Source organism: Cricetulus griseus, chromosome 7, assembly GCF_003668045.3.
Source record: "Cricetulus griseus strain 17A/GY chromosome 7, alternate assembly CriGri-PICRH-1.0, whole genome shotgun sequence".
Taxonomy (NCBI): domain Eukaryota; kingdom Metazoa; phylum Chordata; class Mammalia; order Rodentia; family Cricetidae; genus Cricetulus; species Cricetulus griseus.
In genome coordinates, this window is record NC_048600.1 from 15,221,836 (window position 1) to 15,245,897 (window position 24,062).

Consider the following 24,062-nt stretch of genomic DNA (forward strand, 5'->3'; position numbering starts at 1 on the left):
TACTGAAGGCAAGTCTGAGCATGCCTAAAACTCTCCACTAAATTCTCATTAATCATAGATCTCCTTGTCCACAAATTATACAATTTCACAATTCACCTAGTGTGTCAGTGCAATGCAGAATTTGGTCGAAGAATGAGTAAATTCCTGTCCAGCCAAGTGTTTTATACTTTCTCTCTCTCTCTCTCTCTCTCTCTCTCTCTCTCTCTCTCTCTCTCACACACACACACACACACACACACACACACACACACACACACACACACACACATACACACGTACAATCCACACACACTTGTGTTGTTATTGTTGCTGCTTTTGTTTTAGATACCATCTCACTATGTAGACTGATCTGGCACTCACAGAGATGGACCTATCCCTGCCTCTGTCTAAGTGCTGGGATATGTTTTGTGTACTATATAGTACACATATGTGGTGGTTTGAATGTGATTGGTCCCATAAGCTCATAGGGAGTGGCACTACTAGGAAGTGTGGCTTTGTTGATGTAGGTATGGCTTTGTTGGAGGAAGTGTGTCCCTGTGGGGACAGGCTTTGATGTTTTCTATGTTCAGAATACTACCCAGTGTCTCAGTTGACTTCCTGTTGACTGCAAGATGTAGAATTCTCAGTTATTCCTGCAGCACCATGTATGCCTGCAGGCTGCCATGCTCCCCACCATGATGATAATGGACTGAACCTCTGAAACTGTGAGTGAGACCAAATTAAATGTTTTCTTTGTAAGAGTTGCTGTGGTCATGGTGTCTCTTCACAGCAAAAAAAACCCTTAACCAAGACAACATATAATTTATATAGAAACAAATTATGCAATATATACAATCTGCATATGCAAAAATGCATTATAGATGTTAATTTTAGTTTTATCTTCAATAAAAATCAAAATTAAATTCTTAGCTACATGCTATGTTCTTAGCAAAGATAACCTTAGGCAAAAACTTTTTGACATTAGTGTGGTGTGGGGAGCAGTTCAATTTAATGCATCTAATGTTCACTGAGCTCTGTGCATACAATAACCTCTCTTTTAGGCCCTGGATATCCAGCTGTGAATACAATTTGTTAAATCATTATGCTGATAGTTTCTTTTCATTTTGAGGGATGTAAGTCATGTTTAAGAAGCTGGTAAGTGGCTGGGCGTTGGTGGCGCATGCACTCGGGAGGCAGAGGCAGGCGGATCTCTGTGAGTTTGAGGCCAGCCTGGTCTCCAGAGCAAGTGCCAGGAAAGGCTCCAAAGCAATACAGAGAAACCTGTCTTGAAAAGCAAATAAATAAATAAATAAATAAATAAATAAATAAATAAATAAATTTTATAAGATGGGCCTAAGGCCTAAGACAAGATTCCCAAGTTAAATATTTGCTGAATTATTCTTCTGAATTCTGGAGTGGAGACTCAGCAGCAGCCAGGAGGTACCCTACAAAAATGAGAACCAGTACTCAAACAGTCACAGGAGAATCCACAGTAACTTGATGGTATGATTCCTGTACTAAATGTTCTATATCTATAAAATACAACAGACAGTGCAAGACAAAGCCTGTGGTGGGGACAGCTATCAAAGCTGTTGCATGTAGACTGACTTTATATTTGATAGCTAACAAAGCCAATTTGCATATCACTTTTAAGAGGACAATGTGTCTAGGTAAAAGGACCCTGTTGTTTTTAAGAGTTGCTAAATTATACCTAGTCTCATGCAATTTCTAAAGAGTCATTTCTGCATCCAGAAACTATATCTATCTCTGGTCAAATGTGCCTGACTAAACTAAACAGGTGAAGGCACAGGAAACAGTACTATTAGATTCAGTTCATTTTTCTACATGAGAAATTTGTCACTGGTTTCTCAGATTGAGCATGAAACTGATTGCTTTAAAGACCAGCATCAATTAGCTAACAAACAACTCCAGGAACATGCTTTAGAGTGCCCAACAGACAAGGAGTACAGAAAGAAACATTCAAAATGATGGAGACACGCCAAGAGCCAAAGACCCCAAACACATCCTCTGATGGAGTACTCTTCTATAAAGAAGTGTTTCCCAAACTTGAGTCCTCAGACACCTCACATCCTCTATAGCCACTGAAACATTTCCCTTGTGGCAACAAAGGACAGGGACTTTAGAACATTCACCGCCTTTCATGGCTGAATGAAATCCTGTTGTTTAGAGATACTCTATTCTGCTTATCCACTCATCAATTGGTGAACATTTAAGTTATTTCGACTTCTGAGTACTTTCAATAACATTGTTTTATGAATGTTTATGCACAAAGTTTTATATATTTAAGTTTCAATTATATTGAGTGTAAAACTGGGAATGGAACTGTTATGTCATATAGTAACTAACTTTATGGGAAGATGCTAAGTTTAAGGTGAAAAAACATGAAGATTCTAACTCTATATTCTTGTCAAAAGCAGTTCTCCTCCATAAAAACCCACCCCAGGGGGTATAAAATGGCTTCTCATTAAGGCTTTGATGTATGCTTCCTTAATAGCTAATGATTCTAAGTATCTTCTCACATACTTCCTGGTCTCCTTATATTTTCGTTGGAAACACAGCTCATTCAGAGCCTTTACTTAATTTTTTATAATAAATTTTACTATATTTATATATTTACTGTGAACATTTAAATCATGGTCTTATTAGACACAACTATATAGGAAACTGGTTACTATTGTGAAGCAGAATAACACCCATAATTTCACATAAACATTATTTTTGCTGCTGCAGGAGCAGTTCTCATCTCAAGTCCTAATTACAATATGCTGCTCTTAACTATATTGCTTGTTATAGAAAATCTTTAGACTTTTTTGTTCAATTGACCTTTATTTTGTAAACTCATTGTTTATTTTAAACACACTGCTTATTTGTCAATACTTCCACTTAGCAATATTAGCGCTTATTTTACAATAACTTTGAAGCTTCCCAGACCAAGAACATACTTCCATAAAAAAAAAAAAAAAACAATGCCCAATAAGTAATTGGTTTCCCTCTACACAATTTTAGTGACAAAGTTCTTAAAATCTTCCCTACCTGGGAGACTTCCTTGTTCATAATGAATCCTGAAAGCAGATATGGTCAAATCAAGTGCTCCAGAGGGCAGCTTCTGGGGGAACGGAGTAATACAATGTTGTCCCAAGATGGCTTAGTCAATTTTCTCTCACCTCATTTAAGGTCAATTACACAAACAACTAAAATAAATAAGAAGAAAAAGCAAATGGGAGGTTAGATTGCCATCTTATTCTTTGAAATAATAAAGGTCAGCAATATGAGAGAAATTCAAATTTTTAAGTCAAATGGAAAAATAGTTCCAAAACACGATGGATGAAGATCTGAACTCATAGGGAAGACCTTCCTGGTGATGTTATTTGAGACAGCTTGCCACTAAGGGAATGCATAATTACATTCTGCTCAACTTCTGAGAGACCCACTGAGAAGCCTTAAAGCATCATTTCTGGCAGCATTATTGCAAGTTTATCTTTTCCATTACCTATAAATTGTGATTTTTCACATTTTCAGTTATTTCCTTCTTTCAACTTATACAATACTCTTCCTATATATTAAAATTATTATAACATTTTGCTTTCCAAATGTTTGTTGTTAAAGTTTACATTTTTTTATATTTAAAGTTATTTGATCCCTAGTTCCAGCAATAATGAATCCTCTTGTACTGTACTAATCTGCTCACAGATAAGAATTATAAACTGTGGACAAAATAGAAAAAAATGTTTGAAGACACTGGAAAGTGATCAAAGCAGACTCAAATTGTAGAGCTGACTGCTGTTCAAAGAAGGGAGCCACACTGGGTAGAACACATGCTTGGAAGACTTTCTCTTAGGGAACTTTTCAAGACTCCCCTCAAGTGCTGGGAGGCTGGACCTAAAGATGAAAAAAATCACATCTAACAGACTTTAGGCAGTAGCGAATGCAGATCAGAGCTAACAGAAAACTTGAAGTTGTTTGACACAAGTATCTAACTCCAAGTTCTTAAGCTGTGGCTAGCAACTCCATCTGGGCTCATATAACTGAATGTGGGAACCACAGAAAATTTGGCAACAGTAAAAGGTTTCTGTACATTCAAGGGCCAAACATTAATTTGAAATTAAACACATAATGTGTTTGAAATGTTTCTGGCAGTGCTCATTCATGTTGCATCTCAGGATGTCTCTATAGCTTTGGTTCTAAACACACACTATGCACACATTGCACACAACAAAATGCTAACAGTGATGTCGGAAACACCTCAGCTCAGATTTCAGACCATCACATGCTATGGCTCATGGTGTTGGAGTGAACACACAAACTTTCTGCTCTTAGAGAATATAATTAATTATGAAAAATGAAGAGTGTTTTTTGACTGGTATTCTTCAGCATTTAAGTCTCAAATCAGCATTATTTTTGGGTTATAGTATTAGAAAAATTGATTTGAAAATGGCTGTTTAAGTGGCTGACTTGAAATACTTTAAGATTTATTTTTATTTTATGTTTATCCCACCCTGTGGTGTGTGTGTGTGTGTGTGTGTGTGTGTGTGTGTGTGTGTGTGTGTGTGTGTGTGTATGGGGTGTGTGAGGGGTGTGTGTACACATGTGCACTCACTGAGATCAGAAGAGAGTGTCCAGTTCTCCAGAACTGGAGTACTAGGCATCTGTGAGCTGATGGCTGTGGGTACTGAGAACCAAACTTGACTCTTCAGGGAGAGAGCAGAGAATGCTCTGGACTGTTGACCCCTCTTTCCAGCTCCTTCAATTTTATTTTTTAAAAGGTAATTAAATGAATTTGGCTTGGGATTGTGTTAGAATTTCCAGTAATTTCTGAAACGGTCCTAAATGTGCTTTTGTCATTTTGTACTACATATTTATGTGGAGCAGCTTTCTCGACACTGACAACTAAAAAAAAAAAATATTGATCAATTCTGAAAAATGCCAAAGATGCTTTGCATCGTGTAGTATCAAAGACTCAACCAAGATTTCATTCTTTATTTAATCTTTTCTTAAAGATTTGTTTGTTTTATTTCATGTGTGTGTGTTGCCTGCATGCATGTATGTGCAACATGTGTTGTCTGGTGCCTGTGGAGTTAGAAGAGGGCGTTGGAGCACCTGGAACTGAGATACAGATGGTTATAAGCTGCCATATGGGTGCTGGGAATTGAACCCAGTGCTCTGCTCTTTGTTCTTAATTACTAAGCCATCCCTCCAGCCCAAGAATTAGTTCTTTATGTAAAAGTAAACATATATATCTCATTAGTGAATAAAATGAGATATTGTATTGGTCTTTAATAAATGGTATGCCAGTTTATTATACATAAAATTGCCTTAGAAAAAAGAATTGCTTTAGAAAAATTATGATTTATTATCAGTAAATTTTTGATGTTTGTCTATTTTATTACCTGAGATCATCTAAACTTTTCTCAGACAAAAAGGAGTCCACAGTGAACAATTTAGAAAACCAATACTAGAGAGAGAGAGAAGGGTATTAGCACAGTGGCAAAGAGTGAAGGAGTCCTGGACATCAGATGCTGTATCTAAGTAGCTTCTAGGCCATCATTCTCTCTTCTTTTCTTTTACTTTCAGAGTGAAAGTGAAATACTTTAGGTTTTTAAATTTATTTTTATTTTAGGTGAATAGATATTTTGCCACATGTATGTGCATCACTTGAATGCAATGCCCATAAAGGCCAGGAGAGGTAGCACAAGTTTCCATAAGAACTGGTGCTACAGATGATTGTGAGTTGCCATGTGGGTGCTAGGATTTGAACTTGGGTCCTCTGGAAGATTAGCCAATTCCTCTTAACCACTCAGCCATCTCTCTGACCCCCTAGAAACAAAATTCTTATACTGAGAGCTCTGAGGAATAACCAGTACAGATTTAACTGGTTCTTAGCCTTTTTCTCATGAAATTGGGCTTTCTCAGGTTTAATATGATAGCTATTTGTATTCGGGCTGTTTCCCGTCTTAAAATTTTTGTTGATAGTTGCTTCCATTTTCCTCTTTCTCTAACTTATGACTTTAAAAACTCCTCGCTGATTTTATTTTTGCTTGTGTTGTCTTAACTATGGTTTGCAGAGGGACCAATACCTGCTCATACTATTGTGTCTACCTGGATTAAGTATTGAATGCTATTTCTAACTTTATTTTTTCTCCTTTAGTGTTACTGTTATTTTATTTTGTAACATTTAAAACCTATTTCATGTGTTCTTAAACATCCCTGACAATTCTAAACCCCAACATTCTGACATTCTTTAAAAAACAACTAATAATTAAAATTACTGGCTAAATGAAAAATTTAAACAGCTATGAGATGCAGCAAGGTCTAGGCAATAATTTAACTAGAAAGGGATACAGATCAAAGCAATGCTTCCCTTTATATACAGCTAGCACTATGAATTGTGACTTGCAGAGAAAGCAGCAAAAAAGAAAAAAAAAGATTCTTTCCCATTAGCAACAGCTGATTCATGAGATGGTTATCAAAAGGAACTGCAGCCTAATGTTCTTTCTGTGAGGAATTAAAAGGAACCCAACCTCTAAGAACAGTGGCATCTCTTACCCGGGATATTAACTGTTGAGCACTGCAGAGGTCATTTGTTACTAGTTACTTTTAAAATATGAGCTCTTTCACATTATTCTAATAAAGGAGTACAGATTCAAGGTTAACTTTGTTTTAAGACAATTTTTATCTTCTCTAGATACTTTATGATAGGGGTATGTTTTGCTTTGAGTAAGAAATGTCCCCCTCAGGTTTGTGTATTATACTTGGTCCCCTCTGTGTGGGAAAAGTTATGAAACCTTAGGCAAGTGGAGCCTTGCTACAGGAGGTATGTCACTGTGTGGGCTTTGAGGGTTTATAGCCAGATGCCATTTCTTGTTCTTTCTTTCTGCTTCTTGTGTGTTGAATACAACATGACCAGTCAGCTTCCTGCTCCTGCTGCCACGCTATCCCTACTGGTATCCATGCCTTTCCAGCTATGACAGACTATCACTCTGGACCATAAACCAAGAGAAACCCTTTACCTTCTGAAGTTGCTTCTTGTCATAGTATTTTATCACAGCAGCAGAAAACTAATAAAGTAATGAAGAGTGGAAATGATTAAGTAAAAACTCCCAATGAGTTCAAATTCATATTTTAGATGAATCCTGCCATCCAGTAGTGCACTGTCACAAACAAACCATTAACACTTGGTGGCAATTGTAACATTTTTCATAATCATAACATTTTCATAATTGTGACATGATTTTATACTATTCATTCTTATTAATTTTCTACCAAATAAATTTTAAGAAAGAAAATACAGGAAAAATAGTGTAAAATATTTTTCTTGGAAGAGACTGCAAATTCTTCATGAAAAATGATGCTACCAATTTTTCTACTAATAATGACACAAGTGTTGTGTTCCCTAAATTTAAATTGGAAATAATATAAATAAAACTGGAAATAAATCCATTAATATTAAAATTTACAATTCAGAAGTAAATAAAGTTTGATTTTGCTATACTATGTATTCTCTTGTCTTACTGGTACCTCTGTAAAGAATAAATTGGTAAAAATGAAGATTTTCAAAAGTTCTTTTTAAAAATAGAATGGTAACATTTTTTCTTTTTCTTTTTCTTTATTTTAAAGGCTCAATAGAAGGGTAACATTTTTATTTTTCTTTTTATTTATTTATTTTAAAGGCTCATTTAATTTTGAGATTAAAAATTCATTTATGAAAATCTTGCCATCTCTTTCCAGGAAAAGGACTTACGGCTTCGTACAAATTTTCAAGTATCTTTTAAAATCTGAGTAAACCTAAGGGACTTTTAGAAAAATACAATTGTATTATGTTTGAATTCATGCAAACTGCCATTTTGTGCCCAAAGAAAAAGCTCCAAGGGGAATCTTGCTGAAAAATTGATCTAAGCATGCTCAGCAAGTGTGACCTCTACAGTGAGCCAGCAATAGAAATAAGAGTGAAGAATGTTCATTCCAGTAATGTTTATAGTGGTAAAATGGGAACAGCCCAAATGTCCATCAGCAATAAAAAAACCCCATTAGTCAATTTGAAATACTGTTACAATAAAACCTCAAAACAGTGATATAAATGAACAGAATCTCAACTATTAACATCTGCTTATGGGCACCCAAAATCCTTTGTGATGACTGAGGGAGTATAGGAATATGATTAAAAGTATGGATGATTAAAAGTATGGATTTCTGGAGTCCAACTAATATACACTTCTGAGCCTCATACTTCTAGTCTTGAATAATACTTGTTCTTAGCCGAGCAGTGTGAGGGATGGAAATGACTTAAAACAGTGTGTTGACCTTAACCAGCTGGGTTTAACCCTTCTACTTGGCAGCCACCTTTCCAATAAATAATGTAAACCATTGTATTCCCAACAAGACCTGTGTGAGTGTGTGTGTGTGTGTGTGTGTGTGTGTGTGTGTGTGTGTGTGTGTGTGTGTGTGTTTGCATGCATGCATGCATGCGTGTGTGACATGTGCTGTATGTTGTTTGCCTGTCTGGTCTATGCAGCATAAGGGTGTGTGCACAGGGGAGGCCAGATTAGGCTGTCAGGTGCTTCCTACTTTATTGCCTTGAGATAGATCTTTTACTCAACCAGAAGCTCACTATTTTTCCTAATCTAGTCAGTGAGTTCTTAGGATCCACCCATCTCTGTTCCCCCAATGCTAGGGATCACAGACACTAGCAGCAGTGCCTGGCTGGCTTCCTTTCTTCTCCCTTTCTCTTCCCTTCCCTCTTCCCCTCCCCTCCCCTCCCCTCCCCTCCCCTCCCTTTCCTTCCTTCCCTTTGACATGCTTCCTTGACATTCACACTCAGACCTTCACATGCTTAAGCACTCTTCACTCACTAAGCCATCTCCCCGTTCCCTCCCATAGTTTTCATCTGGCTTGTACCTCACTTCAATTGTCCACATATATCCTGTTTCAGAAGACTTACATGCCTTCATATTGTGGTTTCCATTCTCATTCTGCTTCAAGGGAGACAGTGATGCTTAAATTCTAAGTGTTAAAGATAAGTTAAAAAAATGTATACAAAGAAGCCAATCCAGAGTGCTTTTTTTCTTGAATTTTATTTCTCATCATCTCTTTAAGAAGCCAGATTATAATTTGTAGTCAAAATTGTGTATTCAACAGTCTGCATATCAACTACTAAGACTAAAAGATTAATGGCCAATTCATCCACTATAACATTTATGTTAACAAATACAGGAAATCTCAGACTGGTAAATTCCAGCATTATTAATCTACATATGATAATAAGCACATTTATCCTTAGAGATTATTCTCAAAAGACTGTTCCTACTATTTTTACGCTCCATTTAAGCTCCACATTTGCATCCCTCCGCCTTAATTTTTTTACACTTATTTGTGTGTTTATGTGTATACAACCATGCATGCATTCCACAGCTCACTTGAGGAGGATTTTCTCCTTCTACTATGTGGGTCCCTGGGATCAAACTTAAGTTGTCACACTTGGAGGCATATACATTAACCCACAAAGCCACCTTGCTATCCCCTCTGGCTTTATCATCATCATCATCATCATCATCATCATCATCATCATCATCATCATGTTTAAAACTTAATTCAAAACTAACCTTTAATTAAATCCTTCCATTCTCCTTTTCTTTCCTCCATCCACTGGAGCCCTGCTGTCATGTGGGTGCTTTCTGCCAGGCCATCCAAGTTCCACCCACCACCACGTTAAGATCCCAAGTAACACAGAGAGACTTATATTAGGTACAAATGCTGCTTGGCCAATGACTAGGATTTCTCATCTGCTAGCTCAGTCTTAATTATCATAAATCTATATATTTTATAAGACTTATCTTACAGAGGACGTCTTCCACTGGCATCTTCTTCCTGGGCTCACATGGCAGCTCCAAGGAAGAAGAGGAAGAGCAAGAGAAAAAGGGATGACTTCCTTCTTGCCCTTGCTTATATACTGAGTCTCCCTGCTATGTCACTTTCCTGCCTGGATCTCTACTACATTTCCCAGAATCCTCCTGCCTAACTTGCTGCCTCATTGGCCAAACAGTACTTTATTCAACAATCAATAAGATAAACATACACAGAAGTACATTCCCCATCATCTCCTCTTTTCTGTCTAAATAAAAAGAAGGGTAACTTATCTTTTATAATAACTGAAGAAAACCATAGCTATAACTATCTGTCTTCAACTCTATCAAAGACCACAGAAGGATAATATATAAACTCTAGAATTGACAGAGACATCTCGCTACCTGGACAGTCACCCAAAGGTCCTCTGTAACATTGGCACATCCATCTTCAGCCTATAGGCCACAGTGTGTCTGGCACACTTCTCCATTTCAGAAGGAACACTTCAGTACTGTCTTGTTTTGTAAGTTCAGCAGTCACTTTCTTGTGGGTCCTGCATGTCCAGTTTATACAGCAACAAACAGTCCAGGCAAGAGCATTTTCTTTCCCAAATGGCTAATCTTGCCATGTTGAAGGCAAACTCCATAACGAGTTTTTTTGATGCCCGTCCTCCTTTCTGATGTAACTGGTGTGCCAGGAGCAGTTGTGTCTCACTTGTCATGAAAACTCTAACCATTTAAAATGCCATATATTCTGTAGGTCTTTGAAAGGTTTGAAGAATACCTATCCATCTCAAATACATCTCTGTATATCTAGAAAACCTAGCTAGCCTAATTATAATTTTTGACTATTATAGGTGACTATATACCTCCATCCCTTCACAGATTCATTATAGCTCTGTAGTTGCTGCAACCCAAAATGTACACAATATTATCCTTGAATTATCTTCCACACTCACACCACACACGTTTAAACAAACTGTTTAGTTTGTCAAAAAGGAAACCCCAAATGCACACACATACGATCTGATACCCCACTTCTGCTTATTCTCTTCATGTAGTTTTTTGTCTCACTACAAAATTCCAAATTCACTCCAAGTCCATGTTCTCAAAGCATCCTCTGTGTTAGCCACATGGTCCTCCCCAGCCTTTCTCCTCACTGTGAGGCCATTATTCCAATATATCCTCTGCTGTGAGTGCTCCCTCAGACCTTTTTTTAATTTACCATATTTTAAATGTATATACTTGTTGTATGACTGAACTTAACTGCTGTCTCTCCCACTAAACCATATACTCCCACATGTATATTTTAAATCTGATAACAGAGAGAGGAAAGGAAACTAAGGAAGTTAGTGAAACTGCTAGGTGAGTCTCTACGGCTCAGAAAAAAGCCCACTTCTGAAGCTTCACTGTACAGTGCAATCTCCCTTCCCTTTGTCCTCCTCTCCACTCCTCTCCTTTTCTGGCAGAGTAAGAGAAACACCTGGATGTTAAGAGTCCATATTCAATTAGCTGAACACAAACCTAACACCTAAAGGATTTAGTTCTTGACTAAAGAACAGCTTTGCAAAATTAGAAAGCAGCTGGCAAAGACCACCCAAATCCAGATATTTCTGTTTTCTAGAACACTACCAAAGGGCCAGCCCTGGTGGCGCACACCTTTAATCCCAGCACTGAGGAGGCAGAGGCAGGTGGATCTCTGTGAGTTTGAGGTCACCTTGGTGTACACAGTAAGTTCCAGGCTATATACAGACTACATAATGAGACCCAGTCTTGAACAAAAACAAAAACACCAAAAACCTTGTTCAGGTATCTTAATTATCAACACAAGTTTGACATTTGCTAGAAGCAATTTTATTAAATGCTCAAATAAAACCAAGATTAAATAACCTTAGCTAATAGTTAAAATTAGCATATACTTATCAGATATGTGTTTATATTGCTGATTTTTCTTTATGCAGCTTATATTATACCATATTGTTAATTATCAAAGCCAGTCTTACATGAAAGCTCTTCTTTGTACTTTTAAAGGTAGCAAACAATATTCATTAAAGTTAAACATAAAATTATTTGTATGTAGGTATTTATATTTCATTTCTCATATATCTAAATTACAATTTACCTGATGACATAGAGGCATGATCACTGAATATGCATAGAGGCTTTAGTAATTAACTCCATTCTTTATAAAATGAAAAGTTCCAGTCATTTAACAAGGTGTATAAACATATGGTCACACTAAACTGTCGGTTCTAAAGTAACATGCACACTCCCTTGAGGGTGGGAGGAGGAATGATAAACAGAGGCTTTAGGAAAATATGTGGTAAACATTAGTGAGGTATGTTTGAAACAAATTATATATGTAATTTACTAAGTATTTTGCAAATACTAGTAATTACCATTTTTGGTAATAGTATTTTAATCATAAACTAATATGTAAGAACTCAGTATGTAGTAGGCATTGTATCAAATGCTGGGAATATAGCAATGAACAAGAGAAACAATCTTTTTTAACTTTATGTTGGGTGACTAAATGAAGTTTATACGTAAAAGTGACATCTCACCTGAGACCACACATAAAAGCTATCTTTTCCTCCTCTGTAACAGACCTACATCCTCACAGACACTGGGCAAGCGCTCTACTGATCCTATGCAAAAATCTGAACTCCAGAATTATTTCAGTGATTCTAATCCTCTTCCACCAATCCTGAACTTATTAGTTCTATAACGCCTGCATCTGGACATCCAGGCAATGTTCAAAGTTTAATGTGCCCTGGGTACTGGGGATGTAGCTCAGTTAGCAAGGGATTGCCTAACATGCAGGAAGCCCCAGGCTCCATCCTCAGCACTGCAGAAACCAGATGTGGTGGCACATGCTTGTAACTCTAGAATTTGAGAGGTAGAGGCAGCTTCCTCAGAAGTTCAAGGTCAGCCTCAGCTACTTAATAACTCTGAGGCTAGCAAAGGCTACCAGTAACCCTGTCCCAAAAAATTAGAACAGATAAATAAATAAATAAATGTTTAGTGAGCCAAAAAAATTGTCATCTCTATTGCTCAAAGTCATTACTGTACCCTTACTATTTCCCTGTATCTCTAGCCTTGAATTTATGGTTATCTCCCTGCCTCATCCTCTTGAATGTTGGGGTTATAGGCAGGTGCCAACAAACATGGATCCTACTAACTATTTCTGTCTGGGTATATCAGATCAATATCATGTTAATTATATTCCATATTGTTAGCAATCCAACTCTGAGCACTTCAACAACATGTCTCTGACCTGTGTCCTTAGTCTGCCTCACAATGTTATAATCCTAATCCAATCATTCCCTCAGTAGTTTTCCACACACAACCTACATTCACATAACTATAATTCAAGCCCTCCCATTAATATGAACCCTGTAATGAAAGAATTTAAAAATATGGCAAAAGTAAACTAATTAAATGAAGAAAAAGAAATCTTGTAACAGAGTATTTTACTTTTAAATAGAGCCCCCACCCCCACCGTGTGTGTGTGTGTGTGTGTGTGTGTGTGTGTGTGTGTGTGTGTGTGTGTGTGTGTGTGTGTAAGTACAGGTGCTTGCTTTGCCAAAGTGCACATGTGGAGATCAGAGAATAACTTTTGGGAGTTGGTTCTCTTCTGCCCCTGAACGAGACAGGGGACTGAACTCAGGTATGCAGGCCTATGCTCACAAGAACCTCAACTGGCTGAGGCATCTTGCAGGTCTGTAATTGAAGAATTTAAGTCTTTCTTTCAGTAATTGATATCAGAAAAGATGCCCCCAAAACAAAAACAGTAATAACTCAGAAAATCTGGCCCATATTACACACCACTTGTACCTGAAAGACATTTTTTTTTGAACAACACACAATTGCAAAAAACTATTTTCAGGCACATGTAGACCACCAATAAGGACTATATAGTGAGAAGTTAAAATACATTTAAAAGGATTAAATTCACTGGAAAATTGCAAATATAATTGAAATAAACTAAAAGGCAGTACATGACATTTAGAAAAATTCTAAAGCTCCAAATGTTTAAAATGAACACATCTAAATAACTAAGAAAAACAGAATTTGAAAAAAATTAAAACTTATAATGAAAAATAATAATGAAAAATACAAACAGTAACACATGTTCAAAATTAACAGAGGGAGAGGATGCTATTGCCTTAAGTTCTTACTTTAAGTGAAAGCAAATTTTTAAGTTTTGCTCTTAAAAAGCTAAAAACAAAAGCAAAAAATAAAAAGATGAGAGGAACAACTAAAACCAGAAATCAATCAAAAGAATAAAACAATAGAGAAGTTTTAATACAGCAGTAGTTAAAAAAGATTGACAAGACTTACTATCTGCAATTAGCATGGGCAACTTTTCCTTCAGCATGGCTGAAATCAACGTGGCAGACTGAGGCACCAGTGCTGTCCATTCTCCGCTGTGAGTTCCTAGTCTATTCCAGGGGTGGGTAAACGACTGCACTACTGTTCCTGGACTAAGCTGAGCATGCCTTTCCTTTGTTTTTTGTTTTTTGTTTTTTGAATGGCTAGAGAAATCAAGATCAGTGTTTCATGGCACAAAAAATATAAAACTGTTTTACTGCCATAAGCTAAGTTTGCTGGGTACAGTCATGTTCATTTGCTACTGTCCTGGCTAATTCTGTGCTCCACCAGCTGGGCTGAATAACTGCTGCATGGTCAGCAGTGTCTACATCTTTACCATCTGGTCGATGATCAAGCTTGCTGACCCCAGTTCTATACATGCTCGTCCTGCTCCTCTCCACTCACTGCCAATTATGTATCCAATCCAAGAGTCAGTTCAAATACTCAGAGGTATTCCTTTACTTCCGGAAAATATCTTCAACAAAATCTTCTAATATTGATTTGTAGAGTGTTAAATATTTTCTATGTGCATATGTGTGTGGATTTCCTCCATTTAGCAGTAAGTTCCCTAAGAAAGGAACCTATCATTCATCAACAAAATACCAAAAGTTTAGATGAATAAAAGGACACCGGGAGAAAGGATATGAGGATCTGAAGGAGGACGACTTCAGGGGCCACCACCCAACCACCCAGCTACACAGCCAGGCATGGAGTAAGAAGGAAAGAAAAGGTACACAGGAATAAGAAAGATAAAAGTCCCAAGGCCGGGCTGGAGGGATGGCTCAGAGATTAAGAGCACTGACTGCTCTTCCAGAGGTCCTGAGTTCAATTCCCAGAAACCATATGGTGGCTCACAACCATCCGTTATGATATCTGGTGCCCTCTTCTGGTGTGCAGATGATATACATGGAAGCAAAATGTTGTATACATGATAAATAAATAAAATCTTAAAATAAAAAAAAGTCCCAAGCCAAAGGTAGATGGGATAATTTAAGTTAAGAAAAGATGGCAAGAAACAAGCCAAGCTAAAGCCGGGCATTTATAACTAAGAATAAGCCTCCATGTGTTATTTATTTGGGAGCTGGGTGGTGGGCCCCCAAAAGTCAAAAGACTAAAAAGCCAAAAGAATAAAACATCACATAACACTCTTGAGCTGGCTAAAGTCCATCTGGCTGAAAATTTGGACAGCAAGGACAAACATCATGTTTCCTTTTTGGTGATTAAATGTGAAGCAACTTAACTAAAAAGGTTAAACAAAGGAAGAACTCACCAGCCACAGTTTTTAAACATGGCCTTGGCAACTGAGCAATGGAGAGTTGTGATCACAGAATCACCCAGATATAATGAGCAGCAACAGTTGGGTAAACAAGACACTGGACAACAAGAACTGGGAGTGACAAAGAGAAGCTGTGTATCAGAGTGTGCCAATCGCCGGGCGTTGGTGGTACACGCCTTTAATCCCAGTACTCGGGAGGCAGAGGCAGGCGGATCTCTGTGAGTTCGAGACCAGCCTGGTCTACAAGAGCTAGTTCCAAGACAGCCTCTAAAGCCACAGAGAAACCCTGTCTCGAAAAAACAAAAAAACAAAACAAAACAACAACAAAAAAAACAGTGTGCCAATCACAAAAGTTATTTATGTTTACTGTATAACTTTAGAGCATACAGGTAAATGGAGAGAATTAAATAAAATCATCCATAACTATACAACCTAGACTTAATTAACTATCTGCATATGCACTGTTTACAAATACATACGTTTGTTTTAATGATTTAAAACCATGATGTACATATTAATGAAATAATGTATAGGACTTAGCTTTGTTCCATTTTTTTCTATTAAAAACAATATTATGGAACGAGAGAGCTGGCTGAGCAGTTAAGAGCACTTGTTACTCTTGCAGAGGACCCATGTTTCATTTCCCAAAACCCATTTGGTGGCTCACAAACATCCACAACTCCAGTGCCAGGAGATCCGACATCCTCTTCTGACCTCTGCAGGCACCAGGCATACAAACAGTGCACATAATTCCAGGCAAAACACTCATCTTTTTTTTTTATTATTAAAGCAAACTGATGACATTGTGATGAGGCATCTCCTGGCTGAAACTCTGTTTACATTCCTGGAAACACCAAGGATCCTGGCATGGGAGGCTCGTTAATGTCAGTTAGCCAAGCCTGGGCATATGGTAAATAACAGATGTTTGAGGGAAGGCTAATAAATTCAATTATGTACACATTAATTATGAGGTGGCAACAGGACATCTAAGTAGGGATGTGTAGCTGACTTATTAGGAAGGGGGTTTGCAGCTCTTGGGATCACTCACGTTGAAGCTATAGAGATGACCAAGGAATAGTGCAAAGAAAGGAGAGCACATTTCCCATCCTCTAGAAACACTGCACCATTGTGGAGGAAGGGCAGAGAAAGCTGGATAACAAGTGAAAAAACAGGATATGAGTAAAAGGTAAAAAGAAAACCAGAAGTCATAAAAAACGGAGAGATCATGATTTCCAGGTTCAAAAACTATTTGGGGTGGGGGGGGCTGCCAGACAATCACAACATTTAAAATCACAATTAGGTATGACTGTTTATCCTCAGAGGCAACTAGAAGTCAGCACTCCAGAGCCACTACAATACGCTGCCATGGTCAATTTTCCTGCCACCCTCCTCAACCATGCCATAGAGACTCCAACAATCAAGTCTAGTACAGTAGATTTGTAGGACAGCACTATCACGTCTCATGGGGGAAGCATCTAAAAATGTTTCTTTCTTAAGATTATGGCTAGTCCTCATATATAAAGACTTACCACCATGGTAAACCTACTCTATACCCAGCCATAGATTCAGGTTCTAGTTAATTTCATTTCTTCAAAACCCTGTTAAGTAAAAATAATTACCCTCTTTTACTAATGAGAGGATCCATTCAGAAAAGACAGATTTATACCCAAACCAGCCTATGAGTTGAAACCATCTATCCACTGTTATTCTGTTTTCCCACTATTCATACTGAATTCACACGAACATGTATGTAACAACTCGGGTTTCATTTCCTCACTCCATTTTACAATGTTAGAAAACAATAAAATGAATTTGTGAATTATCTATACACATAGAGATAAGAGGTAAGACTATTTACTCTGGAATAGAATGACTGTTCAAATACAACTTCACTACCTACTAGTTAGGTGATATTGGATAATTAATTTCCTCTGTGCACGGTGGGAGTAGTAGCACCATAGAGTTGCTATGAGGAATAATGACTTGTACATGAAGAACTTAGAATCAAGTTCCAAGCTCTAGAATTAAATAATAATAACAGTAATATTAATAGCTAGGACTAATGAATACTTCTCATATATGCTACCTACTTTAGTTTGCTTTCTGTTGCTATAATAAAACCCTGACAAAAACTAATGTGCGTGTGGGGGGGGGTTGAATTCATTTTAGCTTAAAGGTTAGACACCATTAGAAGAAGGCTAGGCACAAACTAATGGCAGGAATCTGGAGGCATGAACTGAAGCAAAGACAATGGAAGAAAGAATGATGCTTGCTGGCTTGCACTTATCAGTTACTTTTTTCCCCTTTGATTTTATTTGAGCTATACATTTTCCCACTCCCCTTCCCTCCTCCCTTCTCCCCTGTCCCTCATGCTCCCAATTTACACCGAAGATCTTGTCTTTTTCCCCTTCCTAGGCGGATCCATGTATGTCTCTCTTAGAGTCCTTTGTTACCTAGGTTCTCTGGGTTTGTGGACTGTAGTCTGGTTATCCCTTGCTTTATGTCTAATATCCATTTTGAGTGAGTACATATTATATTTGTCTTTCTGGTCTGGGATACCTCACTCAGGATGTTTTTTTTTTTTTCCTAATTTTGTCCATTTGCCCAAAAATTTCAAGATGCCATTGGATTTATTTATTTATTTACCACTGAATAATGTAAATACACCATATTCCTTATCCATTCTTTGGTTGAGGGGCATCTAGGCTGTTTCCAGATTCTGGCTATTACAAGTAATGCTACTATGAATATAGTTGAGCAAATGTCTTGCGGTGTGAGTGTACATCAAGACAAAACAACAGTCTATAGAGTGAGAAAAAAATCTTCACCAACCCCACATATGACAGCGGACTGATCTCCAAAATATACAAAGAACTCAAGAAACCAGACATCAAAAGACCAAATAATCCAATTTTAAAATGGCATATAGATCTATACAGAGAACTCTCAACAGAGGAATCTCAAATGGCTGAAAGATACTTAAGGAAATGCTCAACATCCTTAGCCATCAGAGAAATGCAAATCAAAACAACTCTGAGATACCATCTCACACCTGTCAGAATGGGCTAAGACCACAGTTTTTGCTGGAGAGGATGTGGAGTAAGGGGAACGCTCCTCCTTTGCTGGTGGGAGTGCCAACCTGAAGTACCACTTTGGAAATCAGTATTGCTTGATTTCTCAGAAAATTGGGAATAAATCTAACTCAAGACCCAGCAATACCACTTTTGGGCATATACCCAAAGGATCAGTTACCTTCTTTATACCTCCCAGGACCACCTGCCCAGAGGTGAGAGAAAGAGAGAAAGATAATTGATTTTCATTTTCTACAGTACCACAGAGTTTAAAGTCTTTTAGAGTGATAAAGACCCAAAGATAGGTCCTTGATTCTTCAACTGGCTTGATCATTTAAAAAATATTTGAGGACTTGGGGAAGCACTGAGATGACAGATAACTACTTAGGATTCTATATGCATGGAATAGAGACAAACAATTGAGGCTCACACACCAATGGAATCCAATTTCTTATAGTTCTTTCTAAAATACTGTTCATCATATACTGACTCTTGGAAACAACTTGCATACCCTGAACATACAAAGCAAAAAGCAAATAAAAGCATATGATGTAAAAACTATAAGTAACATATTGTGAATATTACTTTTGGGTTACTTTACTTCTTTGCATGAATTGAATTGGCTAAAGAATCATGAAGCAGGATTTAGGATTGAAGAATCTTGTTCCAGCTAGAAAAGCTAACAGATTAACTGAGATTGGAAAATACAATCTCAGCTAATTTTTCTAGCATGCCATGTGAAATGAATATTGTAAAATGGCAACAGCATTTGGTTCTGTGAAATATCACATTCAACATAAAATCCTTATTTTGAAATCATTCTAAGTATGAAAAATGATTAAAATTCAAGTTCATTTAAGGTTACATTGAGTTAATTTACTATACTTTTATACTTAGAACTATATTCTCATATATCATCAAATGTAAAAATCCATGAGGTGAATACAATCTCTAAAGTGAAACATTAAAACAAAGATTAAACAGATTAAAAACAGATTAAAACAAAGAGTTAAGCCTCAATTGGAAAGTAGCCAATGGCAACAAAAACAAAATGTTTAGGAGCCACTGGCACTGCATATCATTAGAGATTCCCTTGACTCCTGGCAGTCTGTGAGTTTACACTATTTATAACTCCATAAGGACTATTTTATAAAAATTGCTATAGAAATTGCTGTACAGAATTCTCTTACCATTTCTGTTGTGGAATATTAGTTTAAGATGTGTTACATTCATTTATGTTGTGGAAGATTTGTTTAATGATACAAAGATTTGTTGCATTCTTTTATGTTGCATTTGTTTAACTGTGTAAAGCTGCGTTACTTTGCCTGCCTAAAACACCTGATTGGTCTAATAAAGAGTTCAAAGGCCAATAGGTAGGCAGGAAAAATGATAGATGGGGCTGGCATGCAGAGAGAATAAACAGGAGGAGAAATCTAGGGAATAGGGCAAGGAGGGAGAAAAGAAGAGAGGAGGATGCCAGCCATGGAGTAAGAATGAAAGAAAGATATATAGAATAAAGAAAGACATATAGAATAAAGAAAGGTAAAAGCCCAGAGGCAAAAAGTAGTTAAAGAGAAATGAGATAATTTAAGTTAAAAAGTCTGGCTAGAAACAAGCCAAGCTAAGGCCAGGCAATCATAAGTAAGAATAAGTTTCCATGTATTTATTTAAGAGCTGGGTGGCAGGCCCCCAAAGAGTTAAAAAAAAAAAAACAACTACACATTTCTACAAGTATTCCTTGTGTGTGACTGCACAGTGTGTGTTGTGCTGGGGAACAAACACAGGGGTTATAATGTGCTGTGTACATGTTCTACCATTGAGCTACATCCCCAGGACCACAAGTCTTTATCAGCCAATAAAATAGACATAGCAATTGTATGCACATAATAAATATTTCTAAGAGAATAAATGAAATGCTCACACATCTGAATTCCTTAAGTCTCACTGAAATCTCATAACCTTGTTCTTAAAAGCATGTTTCAACATGGATACTGTCAAAACAATCTTAAAAACTCATAAAGACTAAGATTCCTCTGTGTACCACACAGGGACCTCCATACATACCGTCTCTAAGATACACCATATCATGTTGTCTCTTTACAAAATAATTGGGGCTAGATTAGAGATCTCTACTGTGCCCATCAAAAATTTGTATTCAAATACCAACAACTTTACCATGTTAAAAAGTTCAATAATCTCTCTGCAGAGTCTGGAAGGCAAAAAAAGACACTAATATAATCTACCAGGATACCACAGATCACTATTGTCAGTGGATTCCCTAATAATTAATAATTTAACAGTGATTAAGTCTCTATATCTTTAACTTATAGGAGTTTCTATCTCCTTGTCTGTAAAAAATGGAGGTTGATTACTCTAAACTCTATGATTACATGATTTTAGAAAGAAAACAAATCTACTTTATATATTCTTTTGGAAGGGATATGATGCTTCAGAGCCTATAAAAAGGCTTTTAACTTCATTTGGTGATGGTTAGCTATGAAACTCCAATTTTTACCTCAGATAATTTTACCTCAAAATAATTCCCATGGGAACAAAATTTCTGTGAAAATTACTAGGAGGCTTTGATGGTTGTCGAAGTGGTTTACAGAACTTAAGTGTTGTGATCTATAAATTCAATAGAATTCAGCAAGTTTGGAAGTGTATTAATAAGTCTTAAAACAAAGCAGAACTAGGGACCAAACCCACTGCCTTACACATGTGAAAAAGACACCCAATGCTAAGTTACATCCTCTACATCCTCCTCCTTTAAAAACTTATTTTGATGCAAGGACTCCCTAAATTTGTGTCCAAGCTGGACACAAACTTGGAATGATCCTCTTGCCTGGACCTCCAAAGTTGGGATTTACAGGCACATGCCACCATACATTACTGGAAAGTTAGATTTTTACAAGCATGGAAGATAATCATGATTTACAAGAACTAAAAGGTGCTACATGTTGAGTATCTCTAACATGTAAATCTGAAATCTAATGTTTCAAATCTCAGGCTCTCTAAGCAACCACATGACCCCACTAATAGGAAATTCCACACCTGGCCCCATGATAAGTTTTAGTCAAAATGTAGGTGCTCTAAAGGGTACAAGATTATCTTCAGAATTTAGGGTATGGTAATATATGAAATATAAATGAATTTTGTGTTTCAATTCGTAGTGTATATATTCACATCTTACTGTGTATATTTAAGTATTAGAGTCTGAAAAATCTAAATTTCTAACCCTTCTAGTCTCAAGCATTTCAGAATAGAGATAATCAACTTGTAACTTAGCTAATTAAACTATGCTAGTAAACCAAAGGCGCAGATGGGTGACAACCAAGCCATTATGATTATATAATGTCACTTTCTAGTCTAATCAGCCAGCAATGGTGGAAATGCTTATTTAGAATTCCAAGTTTAAACAAGCATTAGATCAATTTTATTCTTTTCATGTGGACAATCTATTTGGAGACAACTTGAATAAAAATACAAAACTAATAAAAGTAATTAAATTATGACAACAGTCTACATTTCTGAAAGATTAAATATCAACCATGCATATTAAAATTAGAATAGTCTTATTACATCTTAATTTATAATTAAAATTAGTTAAGTATGCTAAGCTAGAATGTGAATTTTCATCATATGTCTATGAAAAATTAAGACACTTTTCAAATATACAAGGAAAGAAAATCAAGAAATCTGAGTTATTGCAGTGGGAAAGAAGGATTAATTACACAATTCTTTAGAGACTAATTAAAAACAAAAATACTGGTGTTAATGCTTTTCTGAGTTATATGTAGAATAGGCCTGAAAGGTGCCAATATCTGCTCATGGAGTCTAATTTTGATGTACATCTTTTGCACAAGCTTTTCTCTAGTCTAAAATGGGTCCCCAGGGAAGCAGCAAGAAGAAATTCTGTAATTATTTTCTGATGCAATAAGAGGAGAGGCCTTTCTAATACTGAATTTTGAGGGAAAAAACCCAGCTCCTCCCTAGTTGTGATAGCAATAACCTTGCCAGGAACATAAGAGGATATTGGCTATACTTTCTGGTATACATTTTTGCCTTTTTTTTTTTTAAGTTAAAACACACCTAATTTTCCAGTGAATTTTTTTAAAGTTATGAAAGTGGAAATCAATTACTTTTTGTTATAAAATACAAATTACAGTTTGTTCTATTCACAAGAGGAAAACATTTAAACCCAGTTATAGAACCTTCTAACAGCACTGTGAAGTCTGGCTTCTTTGATGTTGCACTTACAAATTACTTAAGAACCGTGAAAAGGATGCTTTGTTTCGTTGAACAACTGTACATTTCCTTCACATGAAGTTCACCATGTAAAGGGTTTGGAGAAGGAAAACCTGTATCTCTAGCTCTTGTTTACAGTAACCCTATAATCTGAGTGTATATTTTCATTCGTGCTCCTGTTTGTCAAAGAACAACATGCTTCCTAACATTTGCAGAAGTATTAGTAGCAGAATTACAGTACAGTCTAGATTTAATGCTTCTCTTCAGCTGTTTCTTTACTTTTCTAAGTAGTACTTAGAGCTAAAGATAGACTGGGGACAACTTCATGTATAAATGCTTGTATGCATCACAGGAGAAACTTTAAAACAAGAAAACAACCAAATAAAACCAGCACTTTATTCCCAAAAATGGCCACTAGCCTGCTTCTGTGACACCAGGTATATGACAATTTCTAAGGGACTCCATTATTGCCATCTATAAAATCAGGCTGTTGCAGCACAACAAACTCCAAGCTCACTTCCAAATAAAATACTCCTGTAAGTCTTTATTTATGGTAGAAGATGAATGAGTAACAGGTTTTGAGTAAGTCCATGTGAGAATATGAACTTAAACACATGTAGAAATAGAAAATGACAGTCTTTTTTAAAATGTAATGTTTGCACTTAAGAGTTTCTTTTCATAATCTGAGTTTAGATAGGATAAAGAAAGACCAAGAAGACCCATTTTTCTCAGTCAATTTCCCAGTACTCTCCTTTTACCTTCTACCATCCTAATGCTCACATGAATATAACCTAAGTGTGATAGCTAATCTTGATTGTCAATATGAAGCTGCACTGTGAGTGACGGTCAGAGATGGGACCTGCAATATTAGAAGGAAGTTGCCTGCACACACAATACCTGCAGAGGTTAATCCCGATGGGGTCTCAGTGCTGAGGATAGCAGACACTGGGTCCCACCTCTAACTAAGAAGCTACCTACAGCAGATAGGGAGAATCAGCTTTCTCCAATGAGTGCCATTGGGAATGTCAATTACACTTCAAGGCAGGCCCCATGCCTAGTAGTAGTTGGCCAAGACAAAATAAACTCAAGTGTATCTTTGTGAACTTTTTTGTTTCATTTTGCTTTGTTTGGGCTGTTTTTTTTTTTTTTTTTTTTTTTTTTTTTAATCATAATGTTCCTTTGCCTGTTTGCTTTGATTTTTATGTGGCCTTTTTTGTTTGTTTCTTTTTTTTTTTTTTCTTTAAGAGAGGAAGAACATAA

General features: G+C 36.7%; 1 protein-coding gene across 10 annotated transcripts in view; it reads right to left on the bottom strand.

The window, feature by feature from the left end:
* Nucleotides 1–24,062, bottom strand: part of Ncoa1 (nuclear receptor coactivator 1) — a 195,682-nt gene that overhangs the window by 90,457 nt on the left and 81,163 nt on the right. For 7 of the 10 annotated variants that reach the window (XM_027424560.2, XM_027424562.2, XM_027424566.2 and 4 more), the window contains one exon: nucleotides 3,034–3,191. The exons of the other annotated variants lie outside the window; for them this stretch is intronic. The gene's annotated coding sequence lies outside the window, so the exon portion shown is untranslated. The remainder of the gene's footprint in view (nucleotides 1–3,033; nucleotides 3,192–24,062) is intronic. 10 annotated transcript variants of the gene reach the window in all.